Source organism: Piliocolobus tephrosceles, chromosome 14 (genome assembly GCF_002776525.5).
Source record: "Piliocolobus tephrosceles isolate RC106 chromosome 14, ASM277652v3, whole genome shotgun sequence".
Lineage (NCBI taxonomy): Eukaryota > Metazoa > Chordata > Mammalia > Primates > Cercopithecidae > Piliocolobus > Piliocolobus tephrosceles.
The window spans coordinates 92,948,657-92,962,173 of NC_045447.1; the positions used below are offsets into that span (position 1 = coordinate 92,948,657).

General features: G+C 40.3%; 1 pseudogene; it reads right to left on the minus strand.

Annotated features, from left to right (window-relative positions):
• Positions 1-327: 327 nt before the first annotated feature.
• LOC116418433 lies at positions 328-13,230 on the minus strand (annotated as a pseudogene).
• Between the last annotated feature and the right edge of the window lie 287 nt (positions 13,231-13,517).

Here is a 13,517-nt window from a genome sequence, read left to right on the forward strand (position 1 = left end):
AGGAGAAGGAGGGAGGAAGAGAGGGAGAGAGGAAAGGAGGAGGGAAAGAAGAAAGGGAGGGAAGAGGGGAAGAAGAAGGAGGGAGGAAGAAAATTTACATTTTAGGTATCTTAGTCTGGAGCTTGCTCATCTTTATTTTGTAGTTGTGGGCTTCAGTTCACAGAATAAATAAGGTGATTACACATATACACTTTATAGACTGCCATCTTCAGTGCTGAATTCTTTATTGTATTTTCTAAGATGAGACATACCCTGGCCTCTTTTTATGTGATACTAAAATCCCCAGAACCACCAAAACAGACTAGAAAATCCCTTCATTTGAACAGCTCATGGGTCTTGACTTGCAGGATTCTGAAGAGAAGGACTATTTATGGATGCCCAAGCATGCGGGCAGACCTAAGGAACAATTGCATGGAAACTCATGTGAAGTTAAATTGGCAATCAGCTCCAGCGTTTCTGATGGCAGAGTTGCCTATTGGGTAAATAATATGCATTTTATAAAAACATGCATAAATGTAAATTCACACAAGAGACTGAAATGGCTGCTTAGGGTTAAATGAAATATATATTAACAATACTTATGAATAGTAAATAGCATGTACTTTTAAAATGTGCTCAATGTGTATTTACATAATAGCCTATAAGAGTTCCACTGTCAAGTAAATAATACTGTAGTTGCCCTTAAAAGTCTTTAATTACCCACAGTATTTGCAAAGTATGTTGTAATGGATTTCTGGTTAGTGTTAGCACTCCACTCTCTTCTCAAATTTGTTCCTTTTCTTCCCTGATTTCAAATACATATATATATTTATGAAAATAATTTTAAATTGGCATTGAAATAAACCACCCATCTAGATAGAATGGTCTTGAATGGTTTCACTTCTGTGAGAAGGAAACTTTTAAAGTGAGATGGCAATATCATGCTGACATCGTACCCATGAAGAGCATCTTATACATGAAAACAAGTAAACAAAGAAGAGAGCCCCTGCAAGGTGGGGTGACGGGGCTGTTGATTATGGGAAGATTATGCTTTGGTGAACTGCAGCCAATGTTTCAACCCACTCCTGGGCTGTTCCTATTCTTCCACTGTATCACAGGGATCGGACCCCACAAACTATGGCCCTAATCTCTCTTACCAACTAGTTTCTGGCTCTTTTAGGGCATGGAGAGTACTGGCTGGAGGCTGGAAGGCAGGGAGAAGGTGTAAGTCTGATTTCTTCCCTTTTCTCTCTGCTCAGGGATACATTCACCAGTGGCTATGGCACCCTACACCTCTGTCTCACCTTCTAGCCCACCCCACAGTTCTCCATAGTTCCAGAAGCTATCTGTGGTCCAGGCACCTGGGCTCCAGTCACACAACTTCCTCCCCCTGATTGATGCAGGATTTTTCTCAATCCTTTCAGTGGTCTTGAGAATGGGGTGCCCTGTTTAGTCGACCCTTGATGCTCAACCCCTTATGGGAGAGAGCATGTGAGTGAGCAAGTATGGGATCTGGCTGGCCACTTAGGGTGCTGGCAGGAGCAGGCTCCATGCGGGCCCCATGGTGGTGCCCAGGTGGGGATGCCTGTGACCTACGAAGCCCCAGAGGCATGCTATGGTGCTCTCTTAGCTCCGCCATCCAGGGACAGCAGTGTATTATCAGCTCAGTGGGCCCCTTGCCTCATAGCATGGGGCAGCTCCCCTCTGCTGGCAAGGGCAAAGGACCAGTGTGACAGCCCTTTTTGGGTAACTGCACTCGGTGGGCCTCAAGCTCTTGTCCAGGATCCGAGAAGAATGAGGTTGCCCAGACACTTGAAGGATGGTGAAGGTGGAGAATTTTATTAAGTGATGGAAAAAGGCTCTTGGTGGAGTGGGAAGCTGGAGAGGGGATGGGATGGGCAGGTAATCTTCCCTTGCAGTCTGGCTGTCTCTGGCCAGCTCTTTCCTATAGTCAAGCCATTCTCCAAAGTTAAGCCATCTTTCCTCTGAAGTCCAGCTGTCCCTCTGAAGACAAGTCACCTCTCTCCAGTCAAGCTGCTTCTCTCCCTCTACCTCCCTCGAGACTGAGTCTCGAGTCTTTATAGGCAAAGATGGGGGACAGGGAGGGCCTTGGGTAGTTCTGGAAAAAGCAACTTTCAGTTGATAAAAAGACATTATTCTTGTAAATCCATTACAACATACTTTGCAAATACTGTAGGTAATTAAATACTTTTAAAGGCAACTACAGTATTATTTACTTGACAGTGGAAGTCTTACAGGCTATTATGTAAATACACCTTGAGCACATTTTAAAAGTGCATGCTTTTTACTATTTATAAGTGTTGAAATAGCCAATCAGGACAGAGTAGGCAAACAAGGATAGAAGTTCTCACTTTGAACTGCAGGTTTTAGGCTTTTCAGCTGGAAGGTGGGGTTTTGTCGGGGACCTGCCCCTGTCTGCCTAGAATTTCTCTGCCTCCTGCCTCTATCATAGTCCTCAAGGTCACAGCTTCCTTCAGTTGCTAATGTCAGTGCTACCTCATTTTTTCTCAATTGATCTTCAGCTCTTGTAATCTAGTAACCGATTACCCATATTAAATTACTCCTATTGAATTCCCTGATGTGGTGAGCTTTGTTTCTTAGATGTTCTCTGACTGATAAAACTGTCAAGTGAATGTTCTTTTTTCTGAAGAAGTTGTCCACAGGCTAAACTAGGCACAGTCAGAGATTAAGTGCCTTCTTTCCTGTGCCCTGCAAAATGCCTCCTGTGACTTTGGATTACATCTGTTAGAACTCACCTGATATTAACACCTTTTTAAGAGGAAGTAGGCAACTTTAGACATAACGTTTGGATGGAGGAGAGGTAAATCTAGATATTCAGAGCCAACTACTTAAAAAGACACCAGTGCTCCAGAAATCGTATTAATGCAAATAATGACTGTTTTGTTTGGTCAATGTTGATCATCCCTTACTTACAGCTTTGGCATCCCCAGCTTCCAGGGGTTCCTGACTATAAGAATCACTTCTTGTTTCTTTGCCATTGCACCTCTCCTGGGCCATGCAGTTGTAATCTAGAAAGAACTTCAGGGCACAGCAAGGTATGAAAATCAGTGAAAAGGTGGAGGACATTTTGATAAAATGAAAAGTGTGTGCCTTAACTAGAAATATTTCATTTTTGTTTTTAAACTAATGACTGTGTATGAGCCATATAAAACCCAACTGCTGCTTCTTCCATATTCCCGACCTTAGTCAGCCACACTTTTCACTACCATGATCTGCCACATTCTTGCCTTGGATTTGTTGATGAAAAGAGTCAAATTTTGTAAAATATTTGACGAAATTTGTTCTGAGCCTATTATGAGTGGCCATGGCCCATGACGCACCCCTCAGAAGATCCTGAGAACATGTGCCCAAGCTGGTTGGGGTGAAGTTTGGTTTTCTACATTTTAGGGACACATGAGACTTTAATCAAATACATTTAAGAAATACATTGGTTTGGTCCAGAAAGCGGGGACAGCTCAATGTGGGATGTTGGGGGTGCTTTTGGTTATAGGCAGATTTAAAAACCAACTGGTTGACAATTCGTTCAATTTATCTAAAGACCTAAGATCAATAGAAAGAAAATGTCTGGGTTAAGATGAAGGATTGTGGAGACCAAAGTTCTTATTGTGCAGATGAAGGTTTCAGGTAGCAAACTCTGGAGAGCACAGATCGTAAATGCTTTTTATCAGACTTGAGGTCTGTATTGGTGTTAATGACGGGGAGGTATAATGAGGCATGCCAAACCCCCACTTCCCGTCATGGCCTAAACCAGTCTTTCAGCTTAAATGTTAAGAGTGCACTGGCTGAGAAGGAAGTTTATTCAAATGGTTAGAGTGTCTTAGAATTTTATTTTGGTTTGCAGATTTTACGGTTTCATGGGTCGTACCTCACATCCTGGTCACACCCTTAAGTTCTGTGCTCATTTTCAACCTCACTTGTTCTTCATCAATTCCTGTCCTTCCTACCGTGTAGTGAGAAACAGACGGCATTTGAGAATCAATTATTAGAAATCCATTATTTTGAAAGTTTTCACAGTTAAATTTTTCAATCTTATTTTATTAAAATATTAAAACATATTCAACTACTCCATATTTTATTTAATGTATACATCGAATTTCACCACTGCTAAGTAGGGAGAAAAGGGGGAGAAGAGTTAGGCACTGTTTGAAATATTTTAATTCATTCCATCTTATGCTACGCTTACCCCATAATCTTCCTTTGTATGTAATTGACTCTAACAACAGTGCCTTCAGGAGATGAAGGTTATATCCAGGATAGGCAGGGGATGAGGACAGCTAGGGAAAGTCACTAAAAACAACTATCCCAGGTCATGGTACTTCCTGGAGCTGAATTATCCTAGCTAAAGGTGCACTGGCCCCCAGACTGCTGGAGCTGGGATGGCTGGGAAATCACTGAATCCGTTGTCTTCCATTCTTCCATATTTATTAAGGATCTGCTCTTCACTAGGCACTACCCTGAATACTGGGAACAGACTGGTAAAAAATATAAACAAGGCTTTTTTTTCCTCTGAACTTTTTACTGGCCTGATGCTCCCCAAAGGGTACCCTGCTTCTGCTGGCATAATGCCTCAGAACTTTGGTATCGCTGGTCTCAGATACCACTTTGCCATCCACTATCTGGCGGGTTGTGTCTTTTGGATGGTTTACATGGAGTTGCTGCGGTCCAGGGCATCACCAAGATTGATGTCCTCGCCATCTTCCAGCAGGCAGCAGTAGGTGGTGATCTCAGCCTCCAGCTTGACTTTGATGTTCAGCAGGGCCTCATACTCCTGGGTCTGGTGCTGTTCTTCTGCCCAGGTCAGTGCCAGCTCTGACTCCAGGTGCAGAAGGATCCCGTTGAGCTGCTCCATCTGCAGAGTGTAGCAGGCCTCCACCTCCCTCAGATGGCTGCAAGCTAGCCTTCAGGTTTCTCATCAAGTCCAGGTTGATCTCCAAAGACTAGACTGTACCTCTCAGCTCAGTGAGTATCATCTCAGCAGCTCCAACTCTGGCAGACTGCATGATGACCACTGTGGTGCTCTCTTCAGTCTGCTGAGACCAGTACTTGTCCAGCTTCTCTCAGTTCTTCCAAGCCAGCTTGTCATATTGGGCCTGGATGTCTGCCATGGTCTTGGCGAGGTCCTGAGATTTGGGGGCATCTACCTCCACTGTCAACCCAGAGCTGGCAATCTGAGCTTGTAGGCCTTTTACTTCCTCTTCATGGTTCTTCATGAAGAGCAGCTCCTCCTTGAGAGCCTCAATCTGTGTCTCCAGCTGCAGCCAAGTGACATCGGGGTCACTGATGACCTTGTGGAGCCCATGGATGTCGTTCTCCACAGACTGGCGCATGGCCAGTTCTGTCTCATACTTGACTCTAAAGTCATCAGCAGCAAGACGGACATTATCTAACTGCAGAACGATGCGAGCATTGTCCACAGTATTTGCGAAGATCTGAACCCTCAGCCCTCGATGGTCTTGAAGTAATGGCTCTAGTCTCTGACCTAGGGTCCCTTCTTCTCCAGGGGCTCCCAGATTTTGCTCTCCAGCTTCTCGTTCTTGGTCTCCAGGCTCCTCACTCTGTCCAGGTTATGGGGCCAGGCGTTCGTTGAGGCTTTTCATGGTCTCCTTCTCGTTCTGGATGCCTCTCATTACTGTCAGACCCCCGGCCATCCCCACGGCCAGGCCCCTGGACTCCATGCCACCCAGGAAGCTGATGGAGCGGGATACGGAGATCCGGGAACCAGAACCCCTGGCACCTGCATAGATGCTGGCCACACTGCTGACAGGCCGGGTGCCGTAGCTGGACACCTGGACAGAGCCCAGGGACCGGTAGTTGGTGGAGAAGTTGGAGCAAGTGGTGAAGCTCATACTGTCTGGGGAGGAGAGCAAGAGGACAGGACTCAGGCTTTGCCGATGACCCACAAGGCTCTTTTGCTCGTGGAAACTCTGATTCTATGATGGTGAGGAAGGGTTGTTGATAAACATTGAACATGTAAACAATGACATAAAAATATGATTTTGGAAAGTGATAAATACTATGACGTTAATAAAATGAGAAGCTGAAAGAAAAAAAATGAAGGGCAAGGGGCAATCTTTGATTGGGTGATGAGATAGAACCTCTGAGAAAGGATATTTGAATGATGGAAGAAGCCAGTCATACAACCCTGTAGGGGAGAAGAATTCTGTGTGGTAGGAAGAGCAAGCACTGAGGCCCTGACTACAGGCAAATTTGGTAGATTTGCAGAACATAAAGAAGGCCAGTATGACTGGGGTCACAGGGAGAGGGAGATAGGAAACGATTCTAAAGTTAGAGTAGACCACCAGGTGATAAATTACGTGGTGGTTATTTAGAATAGGCCAGCTGTTTGGATTTTATTCAGGTTCGTATAGATAAGAAAACTGAGGCTTGGTGAGATGAAATGACTTGCTGGATTTTACATAGTTTGGTAGCTGTAGAGATGAAAGCCCAGTCAGGGATTCTTTGGTGTTCACTACCTTTATTATTCCTGCAGTACTCATACTGATATATTTACCTGCTTAAAAATAACAATCACTTCAGCAAGCATCTCTTGACCCATTTTTTTTTTTAAGTTTCTGAGCTGTAGAGGTTTTTTAGTATCAATTGATCTGATCTTGTACTATTTGACAGAGCAAAGTCTTGGCAGTCCTTAGGCACAGAAGCACTCTTGGAAAAGCGCAGGTGCTGTTGGGGGCACAGAGGGCATGTAAATCAGTAAGTGGCATTAAGGTATCATTCATCAACTGGAGTCTGTTCCGAGTACTAAGTGGCGCTGCCCTCTGAAGATACCAGCCTATGCTGGAGCTGTAAATCTAAGGCCATGCTCTCTTATAATTACCAAAGATCCCCTGGCAATTTTTCCAAGAGATGAGGCATTAAGTCCAATGTCCTGGCCCAAATCCAACCCAGGAAATTACTTTTTGCCTACGTAAATTGCACTTAGACTTCAATTTGAAATTAATTCTCAAGTTCTTCCTTGAAAACTATTTCTGGTATAGTGCTGCTGCAGTAACAGGTCCCATTGTGTGTGAGAATTTCTTCCTCCTCCTAGCCTTCTCCTCAGCCTCTTTCCCTAACCTAATCCCCAAAATGCATGCATTTCACTAGCTCGGAATGATAGGTTGGATACCTATCATTGTTGATTGCAATGATTGTTTGAATACATCTACAACTCTCTCTGTGCAACAAAGTGATGCAAATACCCATAATACTGTGTATTCTTGGAAATAAGTTAAACTTCCTTCTATCAGTGGAACTCTCAGCCACAACGTCACCTGCCTTGAGACCATTAGAGTTAAATCATTATGCTTTTTATTTCTGTTTACATCAGTTATCATAAGAAGCTGGGATGCCCCAGTCATGCCTTTTCTCCTGGATGTATATTCCCAGTCTCTATCTCTCTCGTACACACACACACACACACACCCCACACCTACACAGAGTTCAGGGCTCTTTGTCTCTTTTTTCTGCGTCGTCAAGTCTTTTTTCTTCTTCAGAATACTTCTTGCCATCTAACGCATTACACACTTTAATCATTTATTCCCCCAGTGGAGAATATAAGAACTATAATGAAAATTGTTTTTGCCTCTTTTGCTTATTGGCCATAACTACAAAGTAATTGCAGGTCCTGCCATTACTTTTATGCACCAACCTAATAAGTACTAAAGCAGCACCTGTTGGCCTAGCTCGGTGGCTTATGCCTGTAATCCTAGCCCTTTGGGAAGCCAAAGAGGGCAGATCACTTGAGCCCAGGAGTTTGTGAGCAGCCTGTCCAACATGGTGAAACCCTGTTTGTACTGAAGATACAAAAATTAGCCAGGCATTGTGGCACACATCTGTAATCCCTGCTACTCCGGAGGCTGCAGCACAAGAATTGCTTGAATCTGGGAGGCACAGGCTGCAGTGAGTAGAGATTGTGCCTCTGCACTTCAGCGTGGGTGACAGAATGAGACTCTGTCTCAAAAATAAATAAATAAATAAATAAATAAATAAATAAATAAATAAATAAATTCAAACAAAACTATTAAATAACCCAAGCCTGGTGATTTGGGTGAGAGCTAGGACATGCAATTGGCTGCACAGAGTATTATTTGTTTGTCTATTCATTGATTATTCATTTGTTCACTTGATGAACATTTACTGGCGCCTGTTATATCAGAAAAGTGCAACATTAAAAAGATCAATATACATGTCTTCCAGTCCTTAATCTAGATAAGAAAAAAAAAATATGTACAGAGCTAACTAAAGAACTAACTATAAACTGGTGAGATAAAAGCAATCTCCTGAGATAGGTTTGGGGATGATAAAGGCTGTAGAATTATGACTCCATACTATTCAAGGATAGCTTTATTTGATATATTTTTCTTAGAATTTAACAATGGGAGCAAATCTTATAAAGACATGTAAGATTTTTCTTTTTATCAGAGAAGAGCAATCTCTATCATGTTTTCTTTTTCGCTTTAGAGGGTAATCAATGAAAATCTAAATGTAATAATTCATTGCAGTTAAAATTGTGTCTAGCAGATGTGTCTGACGTCCCCTACTTTATATGATTTCTGATTTGTTTTTCTATCTGTCTTTTAATTGTCCTGTTGTAAGTGTATTTGTTGTTGTTTAACTCTTCTTAAATTATTTATGGTATCAGTAGGGTATAGATAATAAATATACCTTAATAGATACAGGTACTGGAGATGAAATAAGTTACTCTGCTGACCTGTGCTGAAAGTGTTAAATATATAAAGATCAAAGGTGCTATGCCCACAATCTAAGCTCCATGCCACTGTCTAATAACTAAGGTGTCTGTACATTCACACCAATCTTTTGCATATGCACATCTACAGATTTGTGATGAATTTATATGCCACTATTCTACCTAGAGACAGCTCTTAGTGTTTATTTTAAACAATTTTATGCACAAGCAAATGCTACCGGTTGTGGAAAAAGAGGAGCTATAATATAATTTACTTCACATGACAACCCAGGAATGGCCTTGTGTCTTAACTTCTGCAAACGACCTTATTGTTTCTAACTCACTGTGGTGGGCCTTTGTTATATTAGCGTTATCTATGCCAACATTTAACTTTCTTAATTTTAATTTATTTTCCTTTTTAAAATTTACATTAATTTTGCTGTATTTTATATGTTCCGGTAAGCCAACTTAAACACATTCTAAAACAAGAAGGGAAATAAACATATGAATAAATAATCAAGTAAATAAAGCTTTATAAAATAATAGTTCCTAAAACCATGCCTATGTACTGAAATACATAGTAAGAAAGAACAAACCTTCCAAGGTCAAACTCTAGACCTACTGAATCTGGAAATTCTGTGATCAGGACTGGAAATCTGTATTTCCAGATATAAAGTCTGTATGATATATACGGATGTATGTGCTCCCTGGGTGATTTGAATCCCAGCAAGAATCATCACTCTAATCTATGGGTGTGAGAAATACCGCTTTGTTTCACAATAAATTCATCCTTATTCTACTTTTACTCAGATGGGTATCAACCAACCCAGAACCAATCCATGGGTGTAACCGTCATAATTGTGCATGTTTCCACAAGTCCAAGTTGTTCAGGCTTAAATAACATCGTAACCCTTGTCAGCTTGCATTGGCTAATACTTTAACACAATGCTTAACAATAATTCTTGGCTGTGGGAAAATGTCTGCGGCATTTTCCCATTAGAACTAGTTTTATTTCCCATTTAGAACTAGTTTTATTTCTCTATTTATCTAAATCTACCTAGATATGAATATAATTAGAGGTATAGATATATTAATTGTGTTGAGATGCTATTCATAAATTTCTATTTTCATCGAGCATTTTTTCCATCAGGGATTTTGGTCAAATTTTGTTGAACTTCCTGCCAGCATCTAGAAAGATTATCATATGATTTCTTTTCAGCCATAACTATGGTAAATATAAGAATTTTTTATCTGAACTGTTCCTACATTTCTAGAAAAATCCATTTGTTCACAGTGCATTATTTTTCAATGTTTTTGGATTCTATTTGACAATATTTTATTTTACATTTTTGCATTGATACATCTAAGATTGGTCTACAGATTTGAAAGTGTGTGTTTGTGTGTGTGTGCATGCCAACTTTATCTTTTCTAAACCCAGCATCTAATTTAATGGGAAAGCACTAGAAACATTTTCCTCAAGTCAAGAAAAAGGCAAGAATACCAACTACCTTTACTGCTGTGTGAAATATTAGAGGTGTGAGAATTGGAAAATAAATAAAACTATCTCTATTTATACATGATATGACAGTATACCTGGAAAATCCTTGAGAATAAATAACACAATTCATATAACCTATAAACAAATCAATAAATAGTATACTGTAAACTTATCAAGAAGTCCATAGCCTTAGTACCTACAAACTATAATCATAGAGAAGATACAATGAAAGAAAAATCCTATAGCATATTAGCAACAAAATTGGTAGAAACAAAATTAGCATAAAATAGACACAAGCTGTAAGAGATGAACTTCAAAATATCTTTGAAAGACACAAAACTATCCTAGAAAAAAACAGAGATCTTATCTTTGTGGGCAGTGCCACGAGTCAATATATAAATTTAATCCAAGCCCAGGTATTTGTTTTGTTTTGTTTGGGGGCTAGACAAATTGATTATAAAGTTCACATAGAAGATAAACTTGAAAATTTTGTTAGAAAAATCTTGAAAAAGGATGAGAGAGCAATGAGGGAAGCCAGTCATGTCAGATATTAAGTGATACTCTAAAGCCCCTTATAATGAAAACAGTGTGGTATTGGTGTTTAAACAAACATAATAATGAACATAAAAGAAGACCCATTCTAGTTAGCGTTAATGAAAGTGTCATCAGAAATTATTGAAAAAAGAAGAAAAATGAATTTATACCTTACACTATATACCAGAATGAAGTACTAATCCCTCAGGGATCTACATGTAGAAAACAAAACCATAAAAGTACTACAAGAAAACATTAATTTATTCCTTTATAATCTAGATGTGTGGAAAGCCTTTCTAGCTATACCAAAACAAATAAATAAACAAACAAAAAACAGACAAGAGAAAACATTGCTTAACTCAATTAAATATTAAATTTAAATTAATGGCATGGGAAAGAACACAATAAGCAAAATAAAACAATAAGAGAAGTGTTAGGAGACAGCTTCCCTGCCCTGTTGTCTGCTGGCCTCTGGAACCCTGGATGGAGAAAACACAATTTTGGCAGTGACAGATGACAAACCACGACAATTGTTAAGCATTTTGAGGATCACACTTGGGGATAGAGGTTACTTCTTGGAATATGTAGAAAGAAAGATGCGACAGAGAGAACATGCCCTAGTGGACTTCTAAAGAACTAGAAATGTTTTATTTCTAAACTTGTATAATAGTTACCCAGGTGTTTGGTTTCTTGTGTTTGTATAAAGTGTACACATACATCTCACGTTGTCTTCTGTGGCTAGGTTATAGTTCACAATAATAAACACCATTAAGAAACTATCTTCACATTCTCTATTTCTTGTTAATGAATTACGCTTCCTCTTTTTATTATTTACTGACTTAGATACATTCAACCAAGTATCAAATGTTTAATTAAAAAATCCTATTATTAAACTGTATATACATAATAAACCCAATTCTTAAAAATATTCTTGTCTAGAAATGACTGAAAGGAAATACTTCATAATATTTTTCACATCTCCTGTAATGAATATGTATGTCTTTTATAATTGTGAAAAATGATATGTATCTAAAAGTACTAATAAAAGTAAGAACTGTAGAGAAAACTGGTTTTAAGAGATTGGAATTTGCTTTCAAAAAGACAACAAGGAATGTTCCCATCTCACATTGATTCTGTGCTCCCATAGTTGAAAGAGAGATATCACCCAGGAAGAGAACAAGAAAAATACATATTTTAAAGTAACTCACTGTAAAGAGTTTTTCTCATACATGTTGTTGAATTTCATCAACACCAGAGTTCTCTTAGATCGGCAGAGCAGAAAATGTACTGATAGGTGATTCGATAAAACTCCTATTTATTGGACCCCTGTTGAGTTCCAGACACATTCCCAGGCTTCGATATTATCTCATTATTCCTCTCAGCAATCCTGGGAAGTAGGTGGCATTTTCCTATTTTATGCATGAAGAAATCGAGGATTAAAGAGGTTAAGAATTGTGCCTTAGGTCACACAGCTGCTAAACAGCAGAGCCAGAATTTGAATCTCAATCTGACGCCAAATGCCACGCTCCTTTCTTAAAGCTCCTTGTTGCGCTACAACCAGAACGCACGGGAGCCTTTGGATTCTCAATCTTGTATTTTCTCTGCATTGTGCTGACTCCCTGCAGAGCTAAGATAATGCTCTTAGAAGCATCTTTAATGGTTGTTTTGACACCTTGTTTAACAGAATTTTCTTCAGACTAAACATTCTTGGCAAGGCAGTGGTTCACCCAAGTGCTTTGTTAATTTTAAAGTGCAATAAAAAATGGAAGCCCTTATTATGGGGAGGTGGTGCAGTGCAATGGAAGGAACACTTGGCCCAGAGTCCGAAGTTCCGCTTCAGAATCCCTACTTCTGCCAGCTCACTTGGAATGGCATAGGGTGAATTAACAGCTGAGCTTGTCTGACTGGCCTGCCCACTAGCCATCTTCATATGTCTCTCCCTTCTTCTCTCCCTTACAGGGTTATGAGTGTAATTGGTGTAATAAATAGCTTTGACTGCATAGGAAACAGATTTATTTTTTTCTTTCATCATGGCCTCCTGGTTTGCTCTTTTGAACTTCCTTTTCGTAGCCCTTAATAACACTTGGCATGGGTTCTATAAAGAACCGATAGTTTTTGGTATAAGAACAGTCTTATCTTGGAACTTTTAATACTGAAATGGGAAAAAGCTTTGATCCAGTCTCAAAATTTTCTGTTTTTATCCAGTTCAGGGCTTCTCTCTTTGATACCATTTGGCTGCCCAACTTCTCCCTCTCCTTTCTGCCCACCCCTCTGAAGGCAGGGATTAGAAAGGAAAACTCAAGAGAAAAGCCAATGTCTCTTCACTCACTGGCACCATCTTTGGGACAGCATCCTTCTCCTGTGGGCAGCTGTCTGGGTTCTTTGGAATGGTCACTCCCTTCACACGTCCCTCTTGTGAATATGTTTTACAGCTCATCTCCTCAGATGCCCTCTTCAGCTTCACATCGCTGAGAAACTCCCTGTACTCCATTCTTGGAGTTGGAGTCCTCCTGAGGGGGGCATCAACAAGATGGCTCCAGGTGAGCTCTTTGCTAGAGGTCCCTTGAGCTCATGGGAAACTCTCAGGTCATGTCTCATAAGAAGGTGATGTTGGAGTCTACTCCTCTTCTTTGCTCTCATTACACCCTTCATCTTGTCTCCAATTACTTTTTTTCCTCTCTCTCTTTGTCTCACATAGGACAGAGAAAGCCCAGCAAGTCCACTGTAGAAGCAGATGCTCATCAAAAAATGAGACACTAACATTACCTTCTTGCCAAC